At 47.5% G+C, this 26,708-nt stretch overlaps 1 protein-coding gene across 3 annotated transcripts in view; it reads left to right on the top strand.

Annotated features, from left to right (window-relative positions):
- The first annotated feature begins 580 nt into the window (after positions 1–580).
- The window catches only part of Rnf144a (ring finger protein 144A), a 110,591-nt gene continuing 84,463 nt past the window's right edge, over positions 581–26,708 (top strand). The window contains exon 1 of one of the 3 annotated variants that reach the window (XM_029484624.2): positions 581–609. The gene's annotated coding sequence lies outside the window, so the exon portion shown is untranslated. Of the gene's footprint in view, positions 610–2,411; positions 2,555–3,735; positions 3,869–26,708 lie in introns of those variants that run through there. The other 2 variants (XM_021178953.3, XM_029484623.2) reach the window with 2 other exon arrangements.

Below are 26,708 nucleotides of genomic sequence, written 5' to 3'. Positions count from 1 at the left end.
CAGTCTTCTTCAGTCAAGAGCTGGACTGAGGAGCCCGGTCAGGGTGGAATGGCTTTGAGAGCCAGGCAGCTTTCTGGAGAGAATGGCATTAGCTGTTGAAAGGCTCAGAGGAGTCAGCTTCATTCATTATTGAGCACTTATTACTCTTCGGCTCTGTGTGGGATCTCACAGAAAGACATCCTGAAGAGCGGTGATCTAAGCTCCAGAGTAAATACCCAACACCCGGCGCATGGTAAGTACCATAATCCACATAAAAACAAGGTAAATAGATACTGGGTGCGGGTGGAGGGTGGAAAGCAACGGCAGATTCGTCAGGCTTCATAGATAAACCTGGAAGTGCGCTGTGTGGTCTGCTGCAAATCCTAATTTCAGTGCCTGTGTAGTGGACTCAGATCATCTCCCCAGGAATAGTTACATAGCGTTAGCCAGCCCGTCAGGTCACGGGTGTGACAATGCACAGGTTAGCACATAAGGTCTGGGAGGTGTCATCTGTGCATTTTGATGAGGGTGGGTTTTCCACCAACCCACAGAGATTCATAGGCAGTGTGTTACCAGTCCTTTGTGTCATGGACAGCATGGGGAGCCTCAGTCTCGCTGCTTCCACTTACTGTGAGTTTCCAGCCCCCCTCCCCCAGCAGACTCTCAATCCTTCATTCATAACTTTGCTCCCCAACCAGGCCTGGGGAGGTGTGAAAACATTTCTCTCAGAGCTCAGGCCTTCAGGCAAAACTATTTCTATCTTTCAGTGAGAGGCCGAAGCAACAAAGTGCTGTTGTTAGGATTCTTCACACTGTGCGCTTTCTTGAACAAAGGCGTTTATACAGAGTCTGATGCAAGCCAAGGCTCTAGGAGGCCACGTGTGTCCTTGTTTTGTTTTGGCTTTTGCCTATTGGACATAGGCTCTCACTTATCTAGTCTGGGCTGGCCTTGACTTTGCAATCCTCCTAGCTCAGCCCTCAGAATGCTAGGCTTATTTGTATGAGGCACGACATCTATCAAGTCTTTGAAGATTTGAAACATTCAGCCCAGTAACTGGTGATGGTATGGAATGAGGGGCTGGGGAGACAGCTTGGTCATTACAGTGCTTGCCACGCAGGCCTGAGGACCTGAGTTTAATAACCAGCATCCATGTAAGAATATAGATGTGGTGCATGTTCAACATCCTAGCACTGGATAATGGGGGTTGGGGTAGAGGCAGAAGGTCTCCTGGAACTTGCTGGCCAACACGTCTAGATGAATTAAAGGGGTTTAGGTTCAGAATATACAGTAGAGAAAAAGAGGTGAACAGCCCAGCATTGACTTTTGGCTTGCAGCCACATACACATGTATAAACACAAATATGCACCTGGGAATGTAGCAGCAGACGGTAGATGGTACAGAGCTTTTACTCCTGTTTTAATTCTCTAGGGGAAAACCAGAGAAGTTAAGTTAGCAAATGGAGGCTCTCCAGTCCCCCAGCCAAAGGACGCAGTCCACAGCTGTTTGGACCCCAAAGTGCTTGAGCAGAACATCTTAGGAGAGAGAGAGAGAGAGAGAGAGAGAGAGAGAGAGAGTGTGTGTGTGTGTGTGTGTGTGTGTCTTGGATCCCCCCAAGGGCTTTCCTTGGTTAACTCCCACCTCCTGACATTCCCAGAGCCTCCCAGAAACGTCTTTACCAGATGCAGACCAAGCGTTCAGAACACATGCCTGTGGGAACATTTCATTCTAGCCTTAATACATACTCAAAGGGTTCACCCATTTTTGCACGTTTGACACGAACTTCCAGGAACTACCAGAGAGATTGCAAGATAATAACTTATGGGAATTCCCATCCACTGGTGGATCTTAGGCTCTAAGGGAAAGAAACGAAATGCTTTGGCTTGTGCTTCATATATATGCACGGAGCCTCAGCCTCAGGTCCAGGCAGGTTGAGGACTCTTCCCATTCCTTTGCATCATCAGAAGTTAGGGTGAAAAGATGATTCTTTTCATAGTATTCATGGTAAAATACTCACAGGCAGGATAGCTGTCGGGCAGGTTCTGGCAAGTCCAGAGACTTGCTGTAATTTGCATAGACAGACTACTCTAGAGGGTCCCAGATACCTCACTGAGGTGAGATTCCCAGCCCATGACTGGTAGGGATTTTTCACTCATTTCTTTCTAGCTGTTGGCACTCGTTCTTCTAGTATTGAGAACAGGGGGCCAATTTCAGGAGGACTCATTGCCCCCTTGTTGCCCCCCCACCCCCAACTGATCTGGGCCCTTCCTCTGGCATTGCTGGGGGCTGCTCGCCTGGTCCTGGTGCATGGACTTCAAGGCACCTCTGAACGGCAGGGGGTGCTGGCGTGCAAACTGGCTCTGCCTCCCGCGCCCGCGCTTAGTGCGCGCTCGCGCCCCGTCGACCCCGCGCGCAGTTCTCAGGGCGCAGGGCGGGGAGGCATAAAGGGCGCTGCGCTGCGGGGCGGGCTGCACGCGAGAGGCTGACGGGGCAGCGGCACCCGCGAGCCGGCACCGGGCGGGGCCATCGCAGCCACGCGCAAAGAGGCCGAGCGGGAGCCCGGACCGCGCGGGACCAGGTGGGTGACGCGCGCGTCCCCTTTGTGTCGGCATCGCCCGAGCGGGCCGCGCGGGATAAGGCTGTGCGGGGCTGGTTTCGGCCCCCTAACCCGTGCTGCCGGGCGGTGACCCCGCGGGCTCCCGGGCGGCGATGGGGACTATGCTCCGGGATTCCGCTGGGTGACGGCCGCGTCCTCCTGGCCGCTTGCACTTGGGGATCGCGCGCCACGGAGAAGTCTCCAGCCGCAGGCGCGGGGTGTGCTGAGCTGGAGTGGCCCGGGTGGGCGGCCGTCTGCAGGCCTTGGGTGGACTCCCGCCGTGACCTGGACATGGGCAGAGCGAGGGCGTGGGGAAGGTCGGGTCCGTTCTGGCCAGTGGCAGTCGCGAGTACCCCGCAGTGCTTAGCCGCGCCTGGCCGTGGGCATGGTCCTCTGCTAGCCTCTGGCCCAGGAGTCTCCGTGTCCCTTGCACCCCTTTTGCCCAAGGAAGTCCCCCTCAGGACTCTCGTATCCCGTGCTCCGCATTGCTCCCGGTTTTCTAAACCATTCGTGGAGCTCAGAGATTTTGTCGTTCCTCCTGCTAACGGAAGGCTTCCTGACCGCCGCCGTTGCGCGGGAAGAGGCGACTTCTTCACCCTAGGCGGGTCTCTGGTGGTCGCACTTAAAGTTTGCTCTAGTTCTTGTTTTGGTCTCTTTTTTTCAGAGAATGCTTTAAAGTATACTTATTTTGAACAGTCCTACAGCCTGCTTGGTACAGGGTCAAAGGCCAAGTAACAAGGAGAGCTAGACAAGGCTCTGGGAAACCTTCCCAGGGTTCCTGTGTCCTAGGATTAGAAGGACAGTCCAATCTTGCTTAGAACAGTTCTAGGAAGGAAGGGTCTTCCAGGCGTGGTGTCTGGGAGACAGGTCCTTCTCAATGACCCTGGCCAGGGTGGTAGTTTAGACGGCTAAGAGACGCGCATAAACACAGTAGCAGACAGAAGGAAAGGTGGTCAGGGTGCCCTCCGATGAGAGGGCAGAGACAGGGGCCTTTCTAAAGGAGGGCTGTGGAATCAGATGACCAGTGGGGCGTAGCCAGGGTGGTGGAAAAAGCACCAGCAAAGGAATGCAGAGTGTGAAGAACCGTTCCCACGGGGTTGCCTCCTTGGCTCCCAAAGAGCCAAAGTTTCGCTCCTCTTCAGCCGTACTGGACTACTTTTTTTCAGTGTCTTCCACAGCTTTGCTCTTATTACATTTTAAAGACTGCTGGGGAAGCATGTCTGGAGGGGGGTTTGAATTGCACTTGGCCTCTGTTGAGTGGGACTCGTGGGTGGTCTTGCAGGAGGACTACAAACAGTAAGTACTTCATGCTTCACGGTGGCTATAGCAGTGTTAAAGGGCCAGGTGCCCCCGTCGGGTTTTAAGTCAGACACCACCCTTTGCCATACACACCTATTTTACTTTCCAGGGGTCCACGTGACCCTTCTGGGAAAATGGGTGCCTATAATTCAGCTGGACTAGGAAGGGACTTTTCTGGACCCAGCACAATTTGAATTCTGGAGTTAACGACTTGATATATACATTCCTCTTTAGTTTTTTTTCCAAGTGAGTTTTTGTAGGCTCCCTAGCCCAGGCTGGCCTGGAACTCCCTAGGGAGCTGAACATGACCTTGAATTTCTGCAGTTTGCGCCAATGGAGTATTGGAGTGAATGGGATGGACCGCTATAATCAGTGTATGTATCATTGAGGTTTGAACACAGGGCTTTGTGTATATGAATGCTAGGTGAACACTCTCCTGTGCTTCATCTCTAGCCCCTGGACTTCATTTTTCTAAAGATGTGCTAAGTTCTCACGTTGATGCCTCTCAGCCCCGGCAAGGGGGAATTACTGAAAGATAAATTCCTGAAAGAAAACACGGGTGAAAAGGAGAGTCCACAGGCCACAAACCAGCGGAAGCTCTGGACAGTTACCTGTTAGTACTTTACAAGTGTCTTTTAAAACTCCGCTTGCAAGCTTACAGTGCCTGTTTCCAAACTGTTCCTTGACTACGTGGCTTCTCCGGGGGCCTTATTGTGGCTGGAGACTTGGAAAAGATACCACACGCTGTTTTCCCAGCGCTGCCCATGTTCAGAGCTAACGCGCTGTCCTGCTTGCAGCCGTAGGGCCCCAAGCCAGGAGCCACGTTGCCTGACTGAGAATGCTGTTTTTTCCACTGTGGTTCCTAGTTTGGCCTTGCTGCCTCCTTTTGTTCAAACATCTCCTAGAGGCCACTTTCTATAGTGGCAAAGAGGGAGAGAGAGAGCTGCTGGAGCCTGTCCTGAGCCACCGAGAGGCATGGCTATAGGTGGGTCCTCAGCCCTCCTGTATGGCCATGAGGACACGGTAGCTGAAGAGAAGCAATCAGGTGCCCAGACCACATGCTGGATCTGTCCTGAGTATCAGTGACCCTTTCCCTTTTTGCTTCTTGGAATAAGTCAGGGGTGTGAATGCTCTCCTGAGAACCCATGATCTTTAGCTGATTGGGAGAATGTCCATTTGACTTAGCAGTAGCCCTGCCCACGTGGGATGTTCCCATATTGAGACTGGGTGGAGTGGACTCGTCTTTGGAAGGTGGATTGTTGTACTTCTTCTGGGTCTTTGTGGAAGGTGCCTTTCATTCTTTCTGGCCTGGAGAAGTTATTTGAGACTAGCCTTCTTTTCTTGGGAGGGTTTCCCAATCACTGACACACATGGATACTTTTTCTTAATTAACTGGAGAAATTAATTGAAGCCCTGTTCACACGTCTTCGGGGCATTTGTTCCCAGCCGCGATCCCACCCAGCTGTCTGACCTTGGCAAGCATCTGCTTGCTTGGATGCCTGCAGTTCCCCGGGGATGGCTGTAAAGCATTGGCCCAGATGTTCTCCTAGGTCCAGGAGCACTTCTAGAAGATTTCTAGAAGAATCAATAGTACAGAATGACCTATGGATATGACCATTTGTGTGAACTTTCCCGAGGAAAAGGTGTGCTTTCACTCTGAAGGGTGGCTGTTCTCCAAGGCTGCATGGGGAGAAGTGAGCTTTGGGGAGGCCGCTGCAGCTTCACAGCTAACACTTGAAATAGCTGTGAAAGCTAAAAGGACCTCTTATCAATTGAGCAGAACTGTGGAAGGCTTGCTCTAGAGCAGTGGCCCTCAATCTGCATGACCCCTTTAGGGGGTAGAATGACTGTTTCATATCAGACATCCTGGATACCAGATATTTACATTGTAACTCATAACAGCAAAATTACAGTTACAAAGTAGCAACAACAACAACAACAACAAAAAGATTTTGTAGTTGGAGGGTTTCCACCAACTACACTCTCAGATTATAGGCTCGATTCAGTATTACAGGGAAGAGTGAGCTTCCTGCCAGGCTGAAGTCACGTGTCAGTTCCTGTTTGATTGTATACGATACGCCTGATGCTGGTAGTAGAGCAGACAGGAGTATATCCATTAAACTTTGCTCATAGGTAGGTGTACTGGCTAGTTTTGTGTCAACTTGACACAGCTGGAGTTATCACAGAGAAAGGAGCTTCAGTTGAGGAAATGCCTCCATGAGATACAACTGTAAGGCATTTTCTCAATTAGTGATCAAGGGGGAAAGGCCCCTTGTGGGTGGGACCATCTCTGGGCTGATAGTCTTGGTTCTTCAAGAGAGCAGGTTGAGCAAGCCAGGGGAAGCAAGCCAGTAAGAATATCCCTCCATGGCCTCTGCATCAGCTCCTGCTTGAGTTCCAGTCCTGACTTCCTTTGGTGATGAACAGCAGTATGGAAGTGTAAGCCGAATAAACCCTTTCCTCCCCAACTTGCTTCTTGGCCATGATGTTTGTGCAGGAATAGAAACCCTGACTAAGACAGTAGGTATTAAGTATCATATGGATTATAAATGCAGTTCTCATAGCCAGAGGAAAGGTGTATGGTCTACTTCCACCTGATGTGGGCAAGCATAATCCAGTCTCACAGGGTACGTGTTGTGGAAGCCGAACTTTGACCTTAGAAGTCTGCAGAAAATTAAGAGTGTGTGACCTTGATCTCCAGTGGAAAGAAATAGGATCAAAGACAAGGGCAGGTTGATTTTGAGGTGGGGTCTACTGTGTTGGAAATGTACAGTGTAGTGGGCCCTGTGCTTGCAGAAGCCATCGGGTTGTTAATCTGGTAGATTAGAAGGCCAGTGTCCAATCAGGACTTGAAATGGCATGAGGCACCTTGGGCTGTATAGAAACATAGAACAAACTCAGGCTCTGAGCTCACCTGGTTGACATCCCCACACTGGAGAGCTGTCCAAAGCAAGCTTCTTGCTTGTCACACAGTGCTTTTACTTCTGGTACCTTCTGGAAGGTTCCCCAGGGTATTTTCATTGCCATTCACTCTTGCCCAGTTTCACCGATGGTGGGGGTCAGAGTTCAGCACAGGTTTATGAGAGCAATGAAGTAGTGTGGTTGTCACAGGCAAGAGGTATTATTCCTGAGTGGCCTGAGAAGGCTTCCGTGACTGCTGCAGCTCCCGTGGGTGTTGAGAACTTCCCAGCAAGCTTGTGTGGAAGGTGTGGTAGTGTGGGCTTTGGGGGTCTTATTCTTGGGCCCACCCAGCTTGCCAACTGAGGTGGGTGTATTACGTATTAATTGTTCCTGTGTTAAAACATCATGGTGGAGGCAACTTAAAGAAGAGAGTTAATTTTAGTTTATGGTTCCAGAGGGATACGAGTCCGTGATGCACAGCAGCAAGTGGCAGACTTGATGGGCAGGGCAGGGCAGGAAGCTCCCATCCTCAGCAGCAAGCAGGAAACAGAGAAAGTGAAATGAAGAAGTTATGAAGCTTTAAATAACCAAAGCCACGTCTAGTGACATACTTCCTCCAGCAGGGCCACCCCAAACAGCTCCACCAACTGGGGACCAATTGTTCAACTTCCTGGGCCTATGAAGGGCATTCTTATTCAAACCTCCAACATGGGGCAACTTGGAAAGCTCTCAGAGTCTGGCATGGATGGAGCTGGCTAGTCAGCTGGGCTGTTGATATCTAACCAAAGACTAAGCATTTTATGCACTGTTATGCTTCTGGGAGAATGTGTTAAGCTATCAAAGAACCAGTTTACATGTAATCTGTGGGTCAAGGCATGCTTGGTTTGGGATGGTAGCACAATGGGAGGTGATTTGGAGGAAGGAGCTGTGTGATACATCAAACTAGGATGTCCCCTGACCTCCTGGACAGATGGCTCATCTCATAATGTGACTGACTCTGTTACTTGGCCAGTTTCCTGGGTAGCTCAGAAATTCTGTTCTTACATGTATGTATGTATGTATGTATTCATGCATGCATTGTCACATGTGCATGAGCAAGTGCACACACACACACACATCCATCATGGGCTCCCTGCACTTCATGTAAAGGTGACTTCCTTTCTAGCATCAACCACTGAATTTCTATATCATTTCCCTGAGCCCCATCACACCCTTCTCAGTGAATCTGCCCTCATTCCCTGAAGGAAGAAGCCAGCCTGCTGTCGGGGTCAGCCACTATATGAGAGTACTCACATGACCGTGGGTAGAGGAGGGGTTTCCTGTCACAGAAATAAATGTTCAGAGCTTGGGATCTCTAGCCCCCCTTCCTACATTTCCACTCTTTTTTTTTGGGGGGGGGTGAGACAGGGTTTCTCTGTTTAGTCCTGGCTGTCCTGGAACTCACTCTGTAGACCTCTTAACAGGAACACAGGGAGCCAGCACCCACACTGAATTTTCATGTGGTACTTTGTATCTGTCTCTGCTGTCCCTCAACATTCTGTCCACTCACTCCTGTTCAGACACCACCAGTAACTCCGTGGCCTGATGGGGAGCCTCTGGGAGGCTTGGTTGAGCAGCCTGTCCTCCAAGGAGATCTCTCAGTAGCTGCCGACTGGGACCTTTCTGCTGCCATCTTTTGTCAAGACCAGATTCAGATGATCTGCCCTCAGATAACTTCCTGTTCCTTATTGGAGCACCACTAATGTGTCTTTACTCCTCCCGACATAGGCATTTTGCAGAGATAAAAACGGAGGTGCACAGAGAAGAATGAGGCAAGACTACAGAGTCAAGGCTCAGGCCTAGGCCCTGGCTCTCTAGGCCCAGGCTTCCCTGGGCTTAGGTCTCCCTAGCCTTACATTGCCTTAGGCCCAGCCCCTACCTTCCCTTCTCCTCTGAGGTAGATTTTTTCCCATTAGGCACTTCTGTAGCAACTTTCCCTCAGAACCCACAGTTGCATTTATCTAATCTATTTTACTGATCTGTGTATCTTGTTTCCTCTGCTAAGCATCAGCTCTACAAAGGCAGGAACTTACTCATTTGGGAAGTCTGCCCCACCCACCCCACAGGTGCCTTGCTTTCTTCCCGAATGAACTGCTATGAACGGATTGACAGCATTCAGAGGGTCTAGCCCTACAGGGTCTCCATGGACATATTGTGTCAGTGAAGGAGAGCTTTACTGTCACTCTTTCGTGTGACCTCAGCACTCCCCATGCTGCTGGCCCTTTGTTTGGAAGGTTGGGCTGAAGCCAAATTCACCTCCGAGCAGGAACAGTCGGGTGTGGGCACTGGCTCTGCAGTGAGGGGTGGAATCCTGCCGGAATGCACAGTGGAAGCCCTCGGGTACTACATTTGGTATAGCGAGTGTGTAGGCAACTCCATGCTGACAAGGGCAAGGGTCTGGTGGACTAATGCCCGAGCTGCAGCCTGAGGCTTCATGTGGTGCAGATGAGGTAAGAGGCATGGTCGGCTTGCTGGGACATCCATCCATAGTGCACTAGAAGGAGCCGTAAAATGAGATAGACACATTAGATTAGGTCCAAGAACTAGGCTGTGCTCAGCAGGCTTACCTGAGGGGAGACTCTGAGGAAAGGCTCAGTGATCCTGTATTGGGTGTGGTGCTCTGGTACAGAGGACTGACTCAGTGGCCGCAGGTTTGAGGGTGCTGAGGAGATGCCCTGGCTGGGGAACCCTAGGAACAGCAGGGCAGGGAAGTTGCTCACCCATACATACGGAAGTCCTTCTGATAAAAGACTGGAGTAATCTCCCCAAAGCAGGGGGCAGAACTGTTCCCTGGTGTGCTTGCCAGAGCCAAGACGGAAAGAAAGCCCGTGCTCTTCCCTCTGAGGGGAGAGAAGCAACCACTGCAGGCAGATAAGATTCTGCCTTAGGGAAAGAACAGTGTGACCTTTGAAGAGTCCGTGCCCTTGTACTTGTACACTCATAAGCATGGGGGCATGTGTGTCCCAGACCTGTGCATTGGAAATGTACATGTATGATCAGAAATACAGATTCATTTTTCCTGACATCCCCCCCCCCCCCATGGCTCTGCCATACCTCTTGGTAGCCTGAGCCACAAAGCAAATCAAGAGCTTCCAGAAGCCTGTTAGATTTGGCAACCCAGGTTGGGGAATTGGTTAGCTCAAAAGCGTTTACTTCTTTGTGGCTACATGGCCAGGGGTAGATACTCGAAGTCCTCAGGTGGGTGGGTGGGTCAGAGATGATGTGGTATGCCTGGAGACCCTGATTCTGTTTTTGCTGGCTAGAAAGGCAACTGCAATAGGCAGTCTGGTCGGTGAAGGGACCAGATGTGACGGGGGAAAAAAAATCCATCTGTTTGAGGCCCAAGAAACTACCTTTTCAACATGCCTCCCCAGTTTCTGCCCTTGCCTCTGGGCTTTCCCCAGTCTCTGTCCTCAGGCCCAGTACTTTAGTGCTGAGAGAGGAGAGAAAAATTCCCTGCGTTTCTAGCATGAGAGCAGGCAGGAGTCAACCAGAGGTGATAGGCTGGAATCCAGGCCTAGGTGTCACTCTGGGCCTGGTGATCATCTTCTCTACCTCTGTGCCATCTCTGTCGTCATAAGGACCAATCAAGCTGGATGAAGGCCCACCCTACCTGATATCATCTTACCATGAGGAGACTAAGGATGGGACATTCACAAGTGCACTCTAGCATGTGTGCATGTGTGTGTGTGTATGTGTGTGTGTGTGCTGGCTTGTTTTCACTGTCATCTCAGTACAATCCAGGAGAAATCCCTTGGGAAGAGAGTCTCAGTTCAGGAATTACGTACGTCAAGATGACCTTTGGGCATGTCTCTGGGGGGGGGGGTTGTCATAATTGTTAATTGAGGCAGGAAGACCCACCTCGGATGTGGGCAGTTCTATTTCACGAGCTGCATTCTGAACTGAATAGGAAGTCAGCCGAGGAGGTAGTGGCAGGCAGCATGGGTGACTCTGTCGTGCAACCAACTGTAGTGTGACCAGCAGTCTCAAGCTCCTGCCTGTGTCTTCTCTGCAGTAATGGACTGTAACCTGGAATTGTAAGCTGAAATAAACCCTTTCCTCCCCTATGCTGCTCTATAGGTCATGGTGTTTTATCACTGCAACAGAATTGAAACTAGTAACTCTCTCTCTCTCTCTCTCTCTCTTTCTCTCTCTCTCTCTCTCTCTCTCTCTCTCTCTTTCACACACACACACACACACACACAAGCAACTGTTAGTGCTTGTGTGCATTCATATGCATCACCATGTGCTTTGGTAGCATCAGAGTGTCTGTTAACAAGGACTTGCACCCACAGGTATATTTACTCATGATAAGGGTAGATGCTTGGAGGCTAATGCGGTTACTCTCATGTCCCTGAGAACCAGGCTCTCCGCTTTGCTTCTCTATCCTTAGTCCTCAGGATACTGGCCTTTGCTTGTACACAGGTCTTAGATGTCTGGCCTTAGCTGTGGGCTTGTGTTTTCATTTCTAGTAGGGGTGTGTGTGTTTGTATGTGTATATGTCTGTGGTGAGGAATATTTCTGTGTATGTGTGTGTATCTGCATATGTATATGTGTGTGTACATGTGTGTATGTGTATATGTATGTGTTGATGGATATTTGTGCGAATGTGTGTATCTGTATATGAGTATGTGTGTATGTGTCTCTGTGTGTTGATGTAGATGTATGTGTTTGTATGTATGTGTTGATGGATATGTATGTCCATGACATCTTCTGCCTTTCATTAGGAAGAGACAAAGTTTTCTGAAACCACTACAGTTGATTCTGGTGTGCTGTTGGGCAGGAGCAAGACTGTGTAAACACACGGCAGAGACAGAGAAGTGGGAAGCATGCAGGAACTCCAGAAGCTAGGGTGAGACAGAGTTCCCGGTCACAACCAAGGGCAGTGTTTGGCTGTTCTGAGTGTCAGTAAACAGCTCTCCCTCCCTTACCTGTTATTTCTAGAAGAGCAGGAATCCATATGGAGCAAGATCCAGGTGGATGTTCGCACAGCTTTGATACTCTTGATGTGGTAAGGGCTCCTGTGCCTTTGTCTGAAGCCCTGTGTGGGTTGCAGAGACTGTATAATAGCTGCACGAGGCTTTCTGCAGTAGGCACTCACTTGGTACTAAGAGCTGCATCTTTTCCCACCCAAGTCCTGAAAGTCCAAATGGAGTCTCGGCTATTCACTGCACTCGTTTATGTTGTTAGTTTGTACTCATTTGATGTTAATCACTTCTCAGAGAGTACTTGGTTCTGGGGATTTGGAGCCTTACCCACTATAGGGAGGGTAAGGAACGGAGAAGTGGGGCTGAAGGTCTGGTGAGGACTTTCTATAACAGGTAGGGCATTATATTCTGCAGTCTGCAGAGCATGAATTCCTAAATGATTGGAATTTCCTGCATTCCACTTTCCCTCTAGAAATCTGTTCAGCTGGAACCCACAGAATCCCTTCTCTCCAGCTCCACAGCCTGTCCCTTGATGCTAGCTGCGGGGTGAGCCTGCAGGTGCATGGATTTCACAGGCTGAGCAAAGACTGAGCCCCACCCTCCGTCCAGCACTGTAGTATCCTGTGTCTGATGGGAATGTATCCTGAAAGACCTGGCTTCTCTTGCTTCTGAGGCAGTTGTGCAGTTCCTGCGAGCCAGTTGGCTGCAGAGAGGGACTCTTATCTCTTAATGCTTTAATACTCTCTGGCCTTGTTCCTCATTGGCTCCCAGCTCTGCTTCTTTGACGGTGCCCGTGTTTCCTCTCTGTCCTAGATGCCGGCAACAAATCAGCTCCAGCCAGGAGCAGCAGTTCCACTGAACCCATTGATGACACATGCTGGCCATGAGTGAGTCCTGTCTCTCTGGCAGATAAGGGCTGTGTTTCTAGGTGGCAGGACCTCCCTTGTGTGGCTGTAAGCCACAAACACAGGCAGATGGAGGAGATGGGACAGCCCCGGAGCCTGTGTGCTATGGATCTTGGCAGCTGACTGCTCCGGCTCATTCTATTTGAGCTGTTTGGATGTGGGTGAACGGTGTAAAAACACAATGTGGCGCACAAGTAGGAATTTGTCTATGAATCACATGTTGAGATAACTATATTTTGGCTGTTCTGGGTTGAGTAAAACACATTACGAATAGGACTGGGGAGATGGTTCAGTGGTTAAAGTGCTTGCCACATAGGCAGGAGGACCAGAGTTGGACTCCAGGTGGGTGTGGCAGTCTGCCTATAATTTCCATGTTGGAGGGCAAAGCCAGGGTCCCCAGAGCTGGCCAGCTAGACTGAGCGTGATTGAGAGATCCTGCCTCAAAGAGTGGAGTGGATGAGCGACTAAGGAAAACTCCTGACTTCCAACTTCCCATGTGCATGTGACAGGCCTTCGTATATACATCCACGCTCATGCACCTAGACACGTGTGCTCACACATATGCAAAGTCACATACACATATGTGCACATCGCACACATACACACACAGAAAGAAAAAAAATCCATTGTCTAAAATCAGGAGAGTATCCACTCTCCCGACACTTGCTTCTTTTCCTCCTTCCACTTCCTCTTCTTTCTCCTCTTCCTCTTCCATCTTGTCCTTCTCTTCCTCATTCTCCTCCTCTTCCTCTTCTTCCTTCTCTTCTTCTTCCTCCCCCTTCCTCTCTTTTTCCTTCTCCTCTTCCTCTTCCTCCTCTTCCTCTTCTTTCTTCTCCTCTCTGTCTCCTCCTCCTCCTATCAGAGAATACAAACCCACACATGTATTTGGCGTTCTGTTTTCTTGGACTGTGCAGCTGCTGTGGAAGAGCAACAGGAGCAAGCCCCCAAAGCTCGTGGCATTCTGACCAGGCCTGTCCCTCTGGAGAAGTCACTTCCCAGGGATCATCTGGCCATGGGTTGGCTCCTGGTCCTATGTTATCACTGAGGTTATGAGTCCACTTGACACTGTGAATTCCCACCCACATTGTTCCATTTGGGCACTCCTGAGTCCTGCAACCTATATTATTGTAATTAAGCTACTAAATGGATTCAATTCAGCATAAAATTGGATTCTAGAGTTTTTTAAAAAAATATTTATTTATTATTTTAATGTGGAGAATGTAGCCTTTTCCTTAACAAAGCTTCCCAACCTATGATGTATATCTGACCACCTTTCACCTTTGCCTGAGGTTGTTGCCAGGTGTCCCAGTTTTTCCTCCTGCTGGGAACTTATTATCCCGGCCTTCTAGGTCTAAATCAAATGGCAGCCGTGGAGGATTCAGAGTAGCTGATGGGAGGAGCCCCTCTTCCCTGTGCTTCACTCCTGCATCTGCCCCTGACTACATAGCCATGTCCTGATGCTAAGCCGTTATCCCAGCCAGCTGCTCCATCGCCCTGATTCCACTCTCCTCCCATGACCTCTGTGCTGTTGACCTCTTTTCTGAGAAGATTCTTCTCCCCGGCATCTGTGTGTGTGCTTTCATAGCTGCCCCATATTTTTTCTGCTTTTCTGCAGCTTGTGGCTTTGCCTGGCCTGTGCACTGAGCAGTGTGCCTCCTGGCAGACTCCTCCCCATCACTGGTCTTTCCGTCTTTTTCACTCTGCCCCTGGCTCTGATGTACGAATCCTGGCTCCCTGTCTTCCTATCCTATGTAGTGGCTGTGCGTATTTCCATCAAGAGTCAGGCCTCCTGGCTTCCCCAGGTGGCTCTGGCATAGTAGGGACAAACGGGAAGGAAGTCACCATCCCTCTGTTCCCTAGGCCGGCAGAGAGCCAAGGTGGCTGAGCTTTGCCAAATGGGATATTTGTCAGAGCCTGGAAATAAAACTATTAGTTCTGAAGTATGAAGAGACAGAGCTGGGACTCTTGTCAACACATATGTTTTATTGCATCAACAAAATTGAGCCCTCGTGAGGCCTACTGAAGCCCATGTGCCGTGAGATAGATCACATGACCTCTGAAATGAGGCACTGCCTAGTGGTCCAGCCAGAGCTAGGGAGGCCCCAAGAGTCTGGCACATCCTGGCTCTGAATACTGTTTTGTTCTGTCTCTCTCAGGCAGTTGGGGGTAGCTCAGATTCCTTGGGTGACAGAGTGGCCAGTGGGCTCTAGGGGCAGAAGTATGTGTCAGGCACATTTAAAATTTTCTTTCATAGGACCTTGCAAACCAAACTTCCATGTGCTGACCTTTTCTCTGAACCCTTGGCTGGGCCGAGTGCATGACTGCCATCCCACTACTTGGGAAGCTGAGACAGGAAGAGAGAAGCAAGTTCACCCAGCCCCAGTGTTGAGTTTTAGGCCAGCTTGAGCTTAGAACTTGGACCTGTCTCAGAAACTAAAAGGAAGGGTAGCTTGGAGGGAAAGGAAGGGAACTCACTCATCTCATCCACAAGGGGCTGAGGGTGTCCCTCAGATCACAGAGTGCTCCCTACGCATCGAACCCCTGACTCCACCCCTAGCTATGCACACGACTGTAATCTCAGCACTCAGAAGGTAGAGGCAGGAGGGTGAGGTCTTCAGGGTCATCCTTAGCTTCTTAGTGGGTTCTAGGCATCCTGAGCTACGCGAGACACCGTATAAAATTTTACAAAGGGTGTTGCTTGAAGGTATATGTTGGTAATTTTCAAAGCCGTGCGCCAGGTATAAACCAATAGCGAATGGGCTAATAAGAACAATCGCTTAAAGTTCACACAATCCTAGGGTGTCTGGGTTTAATTATATTTGGATCTTTCCTTTGTCTGTCCAGATCCCAGTCTGCTTTGCACAGCTCTGCTGATGTAGGAACAAGGAATAGTTACAGCGTAACCGTGGGCAGTGGGCAGCCATAATAAAGACCTTGAGAGATAAGATAAAGGTTTCTTTGTAAACATGAATCCATTAGTTCTTAGATTTTTTTTTTTTTTTAAGAAATTAGCTGAAAGGAACTTCTTATTTTTTAAAGATGAACTAGCTGTGGGAAGGAGGGAAATGTATCTTGTTGGCTTAGTCAGAGTAATACATCTCTTGGCCCAAGCTCCGGGAGGGGCTAGATTAGGATGAATGTATCAGTTTTCTTTGCTATGCAGCCAGCCCCAGAAAACAATGCTAAATGTGGAGAAGAATAAATGATTTGCGCACAAATGCTTAATGTTTTCATTTCTTTTTAAAATGTAGTAGCTCCAAGTGGAAAATATTTAAATGTGATTAAATAAACATCATTCACTAATTAGATAAGATTTTCAGAGATTGTGGCCCTGGGAAAATGTTTAGATTATTAAGAGAAAATAATTGTGAGACAGGCTTGTATGTAAAATACGGTTTATCAACATGGAAACTATGCCAAGGGAAAGACTCATAACTCACAAAGAACGTGACTTTTGTTTTGGTTTTGGTTCTTGACCTTTTTTTTTTTCTAATTGTGGTTTTGTAGTTGGCTTCCTGTGTCGTTGCTTGGGTTCAGCAAACTGTTGATTGAAAACACCCAGGGGAGGACCTTTTCCTGTCTTGATTTTGCTCTTGATATTGTTAAAGATATTCACATTGTGTTAGACAGCCTGTGTAAAGCAGAGAGGATGTACAATATTATGGGGTCTTGGGTGTGAGTCCTGTCATCAGTGACAGGGACAGAGACCCAGCCCTTATTCTGTCTCTGTGCAGGAACCTAGAAAGTTTCTATTCCCTTAGGGATTCCCATTTAGGCAAAACCAGGATTCCTGGCTTCATAGATCAAGGAAAAGGATACCATGGTATCTTAGTGTTTTATTGCTATTAGAGACACCATGACCAAGGCAACTCTTATAAAGGACAACATTTAATTGGGGCTGGCTCACAGGTTCACAGGTTCAGTCCATTATCATCATGACAGGAAGCATGGCTGCATGCAGGCAGACATAGTGCTGGAGGAGCCAAGAATTTTACATTTTGATCCAAAGGCAGCCAGGAGAAGAGGGGTTTTAAGGCCCTGGGTAGAGCTTTAAGTGCTGGACCTAAAGCCCCTCCCCACAGTGACTCACTGACTCATACAAGACCCACCTCTGCATAGTGTCACTTTCTATGGGTCAAGCATATTTAATCCACCACACATGATGAACCCTGATGAAGCAAGGCTGGGGATTTACCAACAGACATTTTACATGTATATCTCATGCTCGGGGTTTTTAGACAAATGACTGAATAGCAAAAGCACACCAGGAGGATGAAGGTGAGCTTCCCTAGGGCAAGTTGGAAGCAGGTTTCTATGATGGGGGTGTATAGGGTTTTGTTGGCTTTGGCACTGGCTGGTATTTTTTGTGAGCTTGACACAAGTTAGCATCACCTGGGAAGAGGGAACATGGAGTGATGTAATTGCCTCCATTAGGTTGTCCTGTGGCAAGTCTGAGGCATTTTCTTGATTAATGATTAATGTGTGTGTGGGGGTGCAGTATACTGTGGGCATCTTCCCCTGGGCAGTTGATCTGGGCTTGTATAAGAAAGTAGACCGATCCCTGCAACTGACCCACCAACCAAAGAGCAAGTATAGGCTGGACCTAGACCCTCTGCATATATGTAGCAGATGTGCAGCTTGGTCTTCTTGAGGATCCCCCAACAACTGGAACAGGGCTGTCTCTGACTCTGTTGCCTGACTCTGGATCCCATTCACCTCACTGGGCTACCTTGTCTGGCCTCAATGGGAGAGGATGCACCTAGTCCTGCAGTGATTTGATGTTCCAGGAAGGGTTGATACCCAGGAGGACCTCCCTCTTCACAGAGAAGGGGAGGAGGTGATGGAGAGGAGGGGAATTGTTACTGAGATGTAAATTGAATAAGTGACTTAATTAATAAAAAACAACAATAAACCAAACCAACCTACCAAACAGAAAAGAGGCTGAGCAAACCACTGGGAGCTAGTCAGTATGTGGCGCTCCTCCATGGGCTCTGCCCTGAGTTTCTGCCGTGACTGCCCTCAGCTACAATGAACTGGAAGTATGAACCAAATAAACCCTCTCCTCGACGAATCAATCACAGAGTCTATGACAAAACAGAAAAGCACACCAGGATCACTCTCAAGTTGCATTTCCGAAGGCTGTAAGGGCCCCCTGTCCCTCTTTGCTCCAGAGGACCACTTACAGGAGGAAGAGAAGTTCAAGGATGGACTTTTGGAAATGGAGGCGTGAGGTAGATTTACAGACACTGTTTAGATTTACGACAAAGAGCAGGCACCAGAAACTCAAGGTTACTGTTGCTTGGTCCCTCAGTAAGCACACTTGGTCCACGGTCCCTCATAGGCATCCTATGGAAAGCATAAGTTGTCTCTGTGGGCAGCATGGGATTGCTGATGCTTTCTGATGCGGTCGGCAGGACCGGCCAGCTGGCCAGCTGGGGTTTTTCTCACACTTTCCCACATTATCCTTCCTGCCTTTCTCTCATGCCTCAGCTATGCAGAGACTGCCATTTTACATAAGGTCTGGTGCATCTGCAGATTTTGGTGTCTGTGGGAGGAGGCAAAAGCTGGGGCCATCATCGCTGGCTTGATCCCAGGTGATAACTATATTCCATTCCATAGTGAAACGTATTATTGTAGTTTGAGATGTTGACCAAATTGTAAATTATACCTTATTTTGTATGCATATATGTATGCCTTTGTGTATGAAGGGATATGCAACTCTGTGTGTGTGTGTGTGTGTGAGTGTGTGTGTATCTCTGTGTCCGTGTGTTTGTAGGTCAGAGGACAACTTGCACGAGTCAGTCCTTTTGCCATGTGATTTCAGGGGATTGAACCTAGGTCATCAGGGTTGGTGCAGTTGACTTTATCCACTGATCCACCCTGCTAGTTCCCCACCAAAAAAACTTTTAAATGTAAATTAAAGTTCATCCCAACACATATAATGCATTATTTCAGACATGACAAGCATTTCAGCGGATGAGCCAGCGGTCTAAGATAGGCATTTTGCAGTGGTGGTTTAGAGAGAAATGAGTAACAGACCAGGAAGGAACCCTCCTGTTATTAAACTAAACAACAGTGCAAACATCAGCACTGTTTCAGGAGGGCTGCTGGTTGGCTCCTGTGGAGGTCAGGCCCCTGCAGATCTGTTTGTGATGGTAAACCTGAGAAGGGAGGCAGTGGCCTGCAGAGTCAGCATGCAGGGCACCTCCCAGTGTGGCAGCTGTGGTCAAGATTGTGCAAGTTGCGGTAAGATGAGGTCAGAGAAGAGGGTCTTGCCCAAGCTCTCAGCTCCAGTGGGACTTAAGTGGAGGCCTTTGACTTCTGTAATTGTTCACAATTTGTTCATCTATATGGGGAGAATGCTACCACCATTATTTTAGTCATGGGACTCCTTTGAGGACTGAAGACATCATGCCTCTGAAAATGTAAAGGCAGACATTAAAGTGAATCCAAGAATACCCCCTGGTGGGAAAGGGTGAGACCTTCTCATCCATAGCAATGGAGAGAGCGGGGTCTGGAGTTGTAGCTTAGTGGTAGAGTGCTTGACAAGAGTCCCTAGGTCCTGGGACCCATGCCCGGCACTGCATAAAATGAGCCAACAAATAGTAGAAATTAAAAACTGCTAATTACTTTCTTTAGTTTTCAGCTAAAGGTAGAAACACATACATGAATAATACCCCATGCTCTCCTTATTTTTTAAACATAATTTTTTTTGTTAAGATTGCAGTGATGTCTGTGGCCCAGGAATGATGTGTGTGTGTGTGTGTGTGCATGCATGCTTATGCACATGCATTTTTGTAAGCATCATGTTTCTCTCTCTCTCTCTTTCTCCCCCATTTTGTTCATACACAGATTCTTTCTCACAGTGTCTAGGGTAGACTTGACATCTCCAGGGTTTCCTGGGTATCTTTGGTCACGGGTTTGGGTTGTGAAGAAGGAGCACACTTGGGATGGTTTCTTGGTTCTTTTATTTCTTTGCTTTTATATTCACGTGTAGTTCTAGGCTTGGGATGTCACGTGGGAGCCAGAGTTCAGATGGGAGGCTGTGGATCAAAAAGATCAAAGTGATTGTTAGTGGTGTTCAGATCATCTTGGTCTGCTCTATTTTTCTGCCTGCTGGATTTGTCCATTCAACACCTATAGGTGGTGTTAAATCTACTTAAAGGCTGCTTCTCCTCTGTACTGGTATCAGCTTTCCGTATGAGTTTTGGCACACCTTTGTTGAGTATGTACATGTTTTTATGTCGTGCGGTGGAATTTGCCCCTTTATAGTTTGCATCGCAACAGTTCCCTTTTGCATTGAACTCTTGCTATTCAGTTTTCTTTGGATTAGCTTTGGCATGGAGCACGTGTGTCTCCATCCCTTAACTTTTAATCTGCTTCCGGAGATTTTCAGCGAGTTTCTCATAAACAAAGTAATGAGCAGCTGTAGTTTGCTTTTGAGCTCATTCTTGTATCCATTCAATATAATACTTTTTTTTATTTCTTTTTTTTAATATTTTTATTACATATTTTCCTCAATTACATTTCCAATGCTATCCCAAAAGTCCCCCATAGTGCCCCCCACTTCCCTACCCACCCATTCCCATTCTTTTGGCCCTGGCATTCCCCTATATTGGGGCATATAAAGTTTGCAAGTCCAATGGACCTCTATTTCCAGTGATGGCCAACTAGGCCATCTTTCGATACATATGCAGCTAGAGACAAGAGCTCCGGGGTACTGGTTAGTACATCATGTTGTTCCAACAATAGGGTTGCAGATCCCTTTAGCTCCTTGGGTACTTTCTCTAGCTTCTCCATTGGGAGCCCTGTGATCCATCCAATAGCTGACTGTGAGCATCCACTCCTGTGTTTGCTAGGCCCCGGCATCGTCTCACAAGAGACAGCTATATTTGGGTCCTTTCAGCAAAATGTTGCTAGTGTATGCAATAATGTCAGCGTTTAGAAGCTGATTATGGGATGGATCCCTGGATACGGCAGTCTCTAAATGGTCCATCCTTTCATCACAGCTACGAACTTTGTCTCTGTAACTCCTTCCCTGGGTGTTTTGTTCCCAATTCTAAGAAGGGGCACAGTGTCCACACTTTGGTCTTCATTCTTCTTGAGTTTCATGTGTTTAGCAAATTGTATCTTATATCTTGGGTATCCTAAGTTTTGGGCTAATATCCACTTATCAGTGAATACATATTGTGTGAGTTCCTTTGTGATTGTGTTACCTCACTCAAGATGATGCCCTCCAGGTCCATCCATTTGGCTAGGAATTTCATAAATTCATTCTTTTTAATAGCTGAGTAGTACTCCATTGTGTAAATGTACCATAATTTCTGTATCCATTCCTCTGTTGAGGGACATCTGGGTTCTTTCCAGCTTCTGGCTATTATAAATAGGGCTGCTATGAACATAGTGGAGCATGTGTCTTTTTTACCGGTTGGGACATCTTCTGGATATATGCCCAGGAGAAGTATTGCTGGATCCTCCGGTAGTATTATGTCCAATTTTCTGAGGAACCGCCAGACTGATTTCCAGAGTGGTTGTACAAGCTTGCAATCCCACCAACAATGGAGGAGTGTTCCTCTTTCTCCACATCCTTGCCAGCATCTGCTGTCACCTGAATTTTTGATCTTAGCCATTCTGACTGGTGTGAGGTGGAATCTCAGGGTTGTTTTGATTTGCATTTCCTTGATGATTAAGGATGTTGAACATTTTTTCAGGTGCTTCTCTGCCATTTGGTATTCCTCAGGTGAGAATTCTTTGTTCAGATCTGAGCCCCATTTTTAATGGGGTTATTTGACTTTCTGGAGTCCACCTTCTTGAGTTCTTTATATATATTGGATATTAGTCCCTTATCTGATTTAGGATAGGTGAAGATCCTTTCCCAATCTGTTGGTGTTTTTTTTGTCTTATTGACTGTGTCTTTTGCCTTGCAGAAGCTTTGCAGTTTCATGAGGTCCCACTTGTCAATTCTCGATTTTACAGCACAAGCCATTGCTGTTCTATTCAAGAATTTTTCCCCTGTGCCCATATCTTCAAGGCTTTTCCCCACTTTCTCCTCTATAAGTTTCAGTGTCTCTGGTTTTATGTGAAGTTCCTTGATCCACTTAGACTTGACCTTAGTACAAGGAGATAGGAATGGATCGATTCGCATTCTTCTACATGTTAACAACCAGTTGTGCCAGCACCATTTGTTGAAAATGCTGTCTTTCTTCCACTGGATGTTTTTAGCTCCCTTGTCGAAGATCAAGTGACCGTAGGTGTGTGGGTTCATTTCTGGGTCTTCAATTCTATTCCATTGGTCTATTTGTCTGTCACTATACCAGTACCATGCAGTTTTTATCACAATTGCTCTGTAGTAAAGCTTTAGGTCCGGCATGGTGATTCCACCAGAGGTATAATACTTTTATTTTAATTTGAAGGTTTCATAAATATATACAATGTATTTTGAATATATTCATTCCCTACATCTCTTTTTAATTTCTCCTGAGTTCACCCACACCTTCCATCCCATCCTAACTTTGTGCCCTCTTTTTTTTTTTTAAATTTAATTTAATAATGCACAGAAGAATTTGTGCTGCCCATATACTCCTGTGTGCAGAGTCATCTGCAGGGGCATGATGGACCTATTAGAGGTCACACCCTTAAAGAAGATGAACTCCCATCCCTTGGGAGCCATCACCGTCATCTTCTCAGCTAGGTGTAGGGGCTCACAGTCCCCTCTATCCTCCCTACTGGAATGTCACCTGGCTTGATCTTCTGTTGGAGCCACCACTGCCCTGCCGTGAGTTTCTGAGTGCAGTGGTCCTATGATGTCCAGAAGACTCTGCTCCACTCCCAGCTGCAGTCTTACAGACTTTTACATCTCTGTTCATCGCTCTGAGCCTGAGGGTTGGGATAAAGATCTGTGACCAAGAACCACATAGACACTTGCTCACTTTGAGAAGTTGTGATTTCTGATTAACCACCGCCCGCTGCACAACCGCTCTCGGATGAGGTCTTTTAACTGATCTTTTTAGGCAAATCATGTTTAACATGATTTTTTTGATATGATTGCCTAGGAGCTCTAATACCGATGGATAACTATTTTCAATTCATTGATTTTTTTTTCCCTTTGATTTTCCTGTTTGCATATTTATGGTATTAGCAGGTTTTGATTAGCCAATTGATCATACCTTATCAAACTAAATATTTTCAGTGAACTGTCCTATAATGTAGACTCTATACTTCTATAATGCTCCTGCAGAAATCACTATGCCACCAGACATAATCACTGTTGCTTTAGGGCATCTCTTCTTCCTAGCTCCAGGCCCTGTGATAGGTCGTAGCTGTGACTGTGATTTCAATCTCTATGCAGGGTCTTAGAACTTCATTTCCTGGGTGTTCTAAGAAGCCAGTTTGTGTAGATAGGAGTAGTAAGCTTATAGGCTTCCATACAGTGAAGCTGGCATCTTAGGTCTCTACCCTAATGTGCCATTCCTATCCCCAGCAGTGCCTAGTCACAGTGTCCTGTAGTCCCTGTCTGTGAAGGTGGCAAGAACTTAAGTCACACAAGGCTCAGAGAGATACCTTGTAAGGTTGGGCTATTTTAAAGACAGGGTTTTGAGAATTGACCTTTTAGACTGTAAGAGACCCTAGAGATGCCCCCGTTCTTCTTGTTTTGAGCCTAACATTGTCGCATCAGAATAGCTCTTGCACCTTTACATCGGTGAGATGTTTAAAAGGTTTTATTCACTCATTACTCTTTGCTCTGTTAAGTGGGCAGTAATTATCTGTGTACTCGTTGTGTGGATAGTTTCATCTTCGGTCATCTGTGGGATTGGCTATAACTGATTTAGAGCCATTAGACAAGCAGATAGCCTGGGAGACATGTGATGCTTGGCCTTTATGGGACTGTCCCACCAACTCTATCAGCTCAATTGTAGTTTTTAAACAAGAACTTAAAAGGTCGATTCTGATTGTAGGAACGTTCCAAAGATGCAAGACCATTGGTGCATGCCAGAAATGACTGATGGCCTGTGTGAGAGATCTGAGGGAGTTTATTTTAAACTAAAGGACATTTATTTATGTATCCATTTATTGGATGTGCGTGTATGTGTGTGAGATTGGAATCAAACTCAGTTCATCAGGCTATTTGGCAGACAGCTTTTGCCAGCTGTGCCCTCTCACTGGTCCTGAGATCTGGTTTTGATGGTGGTATAGTGATATGGTCCTATGAAATAACTCGCCACATTAACGCGTAAACTTTAAAACACCCAATCTTACATTATGTGCATACCACAAATAGAATACATTATAAATGCACAAGCCAGACAGTACAGGATCTCGCGGTATCTGGTGCTTCTCCTTCCTGCCCAGGCCTTCAGTCTTTGGATACAGAACCATCAACTCCTTCATTGGAATCCTCTCCTTGTTAGAGTCCCCATCTCTCCCAGCACACATATGTTTTGGATAAAATCATAATGCATCTTGCTCTTTGGAGAAAGTTTCCCTTGCTCAGCACATACAAACCCACCTCATTCCCTTTTAAGATATGTCGCCAAGGGAACTGCTCTCTGCGTTTTTTAAAGTCACAATGTGTTTTATTGTCGGACGACTCTAAGTAAATTAGTTTTTCTAGTGTAACGTCCCGACAGCAAAGAGACTCTTATTTTGGGCCTGCATCGGCATCCAGTTGGGTAAATCAATTGGTTCTTTGTGAGCGGCTTGAAGCTTGAGACTCAGTTTCATTTTTATGAGTGATTTCTTTCAATTGGCAAGGATGGCAGGCTAACCAGAGAGAGGCCTTTCATCTCAGCAAGAGAATTAAAAAAAAATTAATTGATATCCAATGAGCCAAAGCGTGTGCTTCGTGCCTGCCTTGAGAAATGCTTCAGTTGCCTAATTTACCGCAGAGAAGGAAAATGTTAAATAGGTCCCTTCAAGACAACAGGAAAGGGATTGCTGAGGAATGCTGGGTGGCTTCTCCATGGACAAGACTCTTAGTATAGCATGCATACAAACAGAGAGGTGCTTTATTGAAGCCAGACAAGACCCCCATTCATACTCAACTCCAGCAGCTCACACGTGTGGAAACCTCTGCTCTCAGCCACTGTGAGAACCTCCCTGCCTGCCACTGCTCTGGGCTTTGGAATCCAGACTTTCAGGACCAATGGCACAGAGGAGAAGACAGTCCTGGGCCTGTTTGGGGAATGGGAAGATCTGGGGAGAAGCAGCCAGGTCCCTTTGGGTCCCTTTTGTTGTGTGCCTGTGCAACGAGACATGGGTCTTTCTTCTCACACTTGCTTTGTAGTGATAGCCAGAAACAGGTGAGCAGAGGCTTAATGTCAATATACCGTGGGGGGAGGGGGGCAGTAAAAAGGAGAGAAAGAAAGCCCTGTTTGTGGAGCCAAGAGTACAGGGAATTAGGCCCTTCCTGTGGGGTTTTAAATCATAGTTTGTGGTATGTTATACATGGCGTATGTGACCCTTTTCAGAGAAAAAAGTAAGTAGTGGCTGAAATTTACCGTGCCAGGGATTGTTAGCCTCTGAAAATCTAAGGCTGTACAGAATTCTCAAGAGGAGCAAAGGGAAAATGTCTTCATTTTTTTCTGGTGTCCTCTAGAAGAACTGTGTCTTCAGTCCTGCTCACGAGTGGAATGCTATTATACAAATGTTTGGCACGTTGTCTTTACTCCCAGGTGTGTCTTAGACAGCGTTCCATCCCAGCAGATGAAGGGCCATCGCTTTGTCTCTCATGAGGATGGCGTCATGTTATTGATTCAGCTTGCTATCCTCAGTTCTATCTTCTAGTGTTTATTCCTGCAATGGCTCCCAAAGCTGATATATCACCGGTCAGTGTTGATCCTCCTGTGTGAGGGCTCCCCGGTGTTGCCCCATCCCCTGACTTCCTAAAGGACACTGGGCATAGCTTTAGCCTCACTGATTGCTATTGGTACCCTGTGCTTTGTGTCTCTGTGAGTTGGCATTAGATAGTGAGGTATCCCTGCAGACGTCTGTTGTCCTTTCCTCCGATGCGCTCTTGTCTGTCTCCTGACTATATCGCAGACACATAGAGTTGTTCTGTCTGCCCCAGAGCAGTTTAGGGACCGCATGCTTGGCACCTGCCTCCATCCTCTCAGGTGCTTTGCCGCTCACAGTCCAGCTGCTCCACTGCTCAAAATGAAAACCTGAAAGCATCTTTGGCCTTTTCTCCTCTCTTTCCTTTCCCTCCTCCTCCTTTCTCCTTCTCCTCCCCTCTTCTTTCTGACTCCCTTTTCAAAGATACAAGGTCCTTCTTCGTTTCCTCCCCTCCCCTCCCCTCTCCCTTCGCTTCCCCTCCTTTATCCTTTAACTTCCCCCTTCTCCCCCTCCCCTCTCCTCTTTCCTTTCTCCCCTTCTCTCCCCTACTCAAGATCCTTTCTCTTCCCTTCTCTTCCTTCCCTACCGCATCTCCCCCTGATCTCCTCTCCCCCTTTCCCTCTGCAGTCTGTTGCTCCTGAAACTCACTTCACAACACATCAGTCTCCTCTCACCACAGCTGCTAGGACTCCCCTGAGTCTCCCACACCCACCTTGCTGAGCTGGTCCCTTCTCAGCCTTCTCTATGCCCTGCTTCCATTTCAGTCAGTCTGTTACCATCCCTCAGAGATCATGAGAGACCTTTCTAAGTAACAGCACCCCCCCCCCCAATTCGAGGCTTTACTTTAGTGTATCACTTGTGACTCACAAGTGTGCATACGCATGGGTGTGCATGTATATGTGGGCAGATAGGTTTACACAGACACAGAGACTGCAAAGGTCTAGCAGGTCTGTTTTATAGTCACACAGGGCAGCAGATTGTCATCTACAAAGTTTATACTTGTGCAATTTAAATGGGCAAAAAATTAATAAAATCTAGATAGAAAAATCTCATAGTACTTGTAGTAAGTGTGGTTTTGTGTTGCGCTGCTATGGCTGTCCCGTGGCACACACAGCTTTGGAGCTCTGAGTTGGATATGCTGGGAAGGAGGCCAAGTGATGCTCCCACTTTGCATTCTCCTCACAAACCCAGTTATTTTAGTGGTTCCCTTTATTTAATAAGCCATGATCACAT

The sequence above is a fragment of the Mus caroli genome, unplaced genomic scaffold (assembly GCF_978045245.1).
Source record: "Mus caroli unplaced genomic scaffold, Mus_caroli_1 scaffold_14, whole genome shotgun sequence".
Classification (NCBI taxonomy): Eukaryota; Metazoa; Chordata; class Mammalia; order Rodentia; family Muridae; genus Mus; species Mus caroli.
The sequence above is the reverse complement of the archived record's forward strand: the minus strand, read 5'-3'. Positions and strand labels throughout refer to the sequence as shown.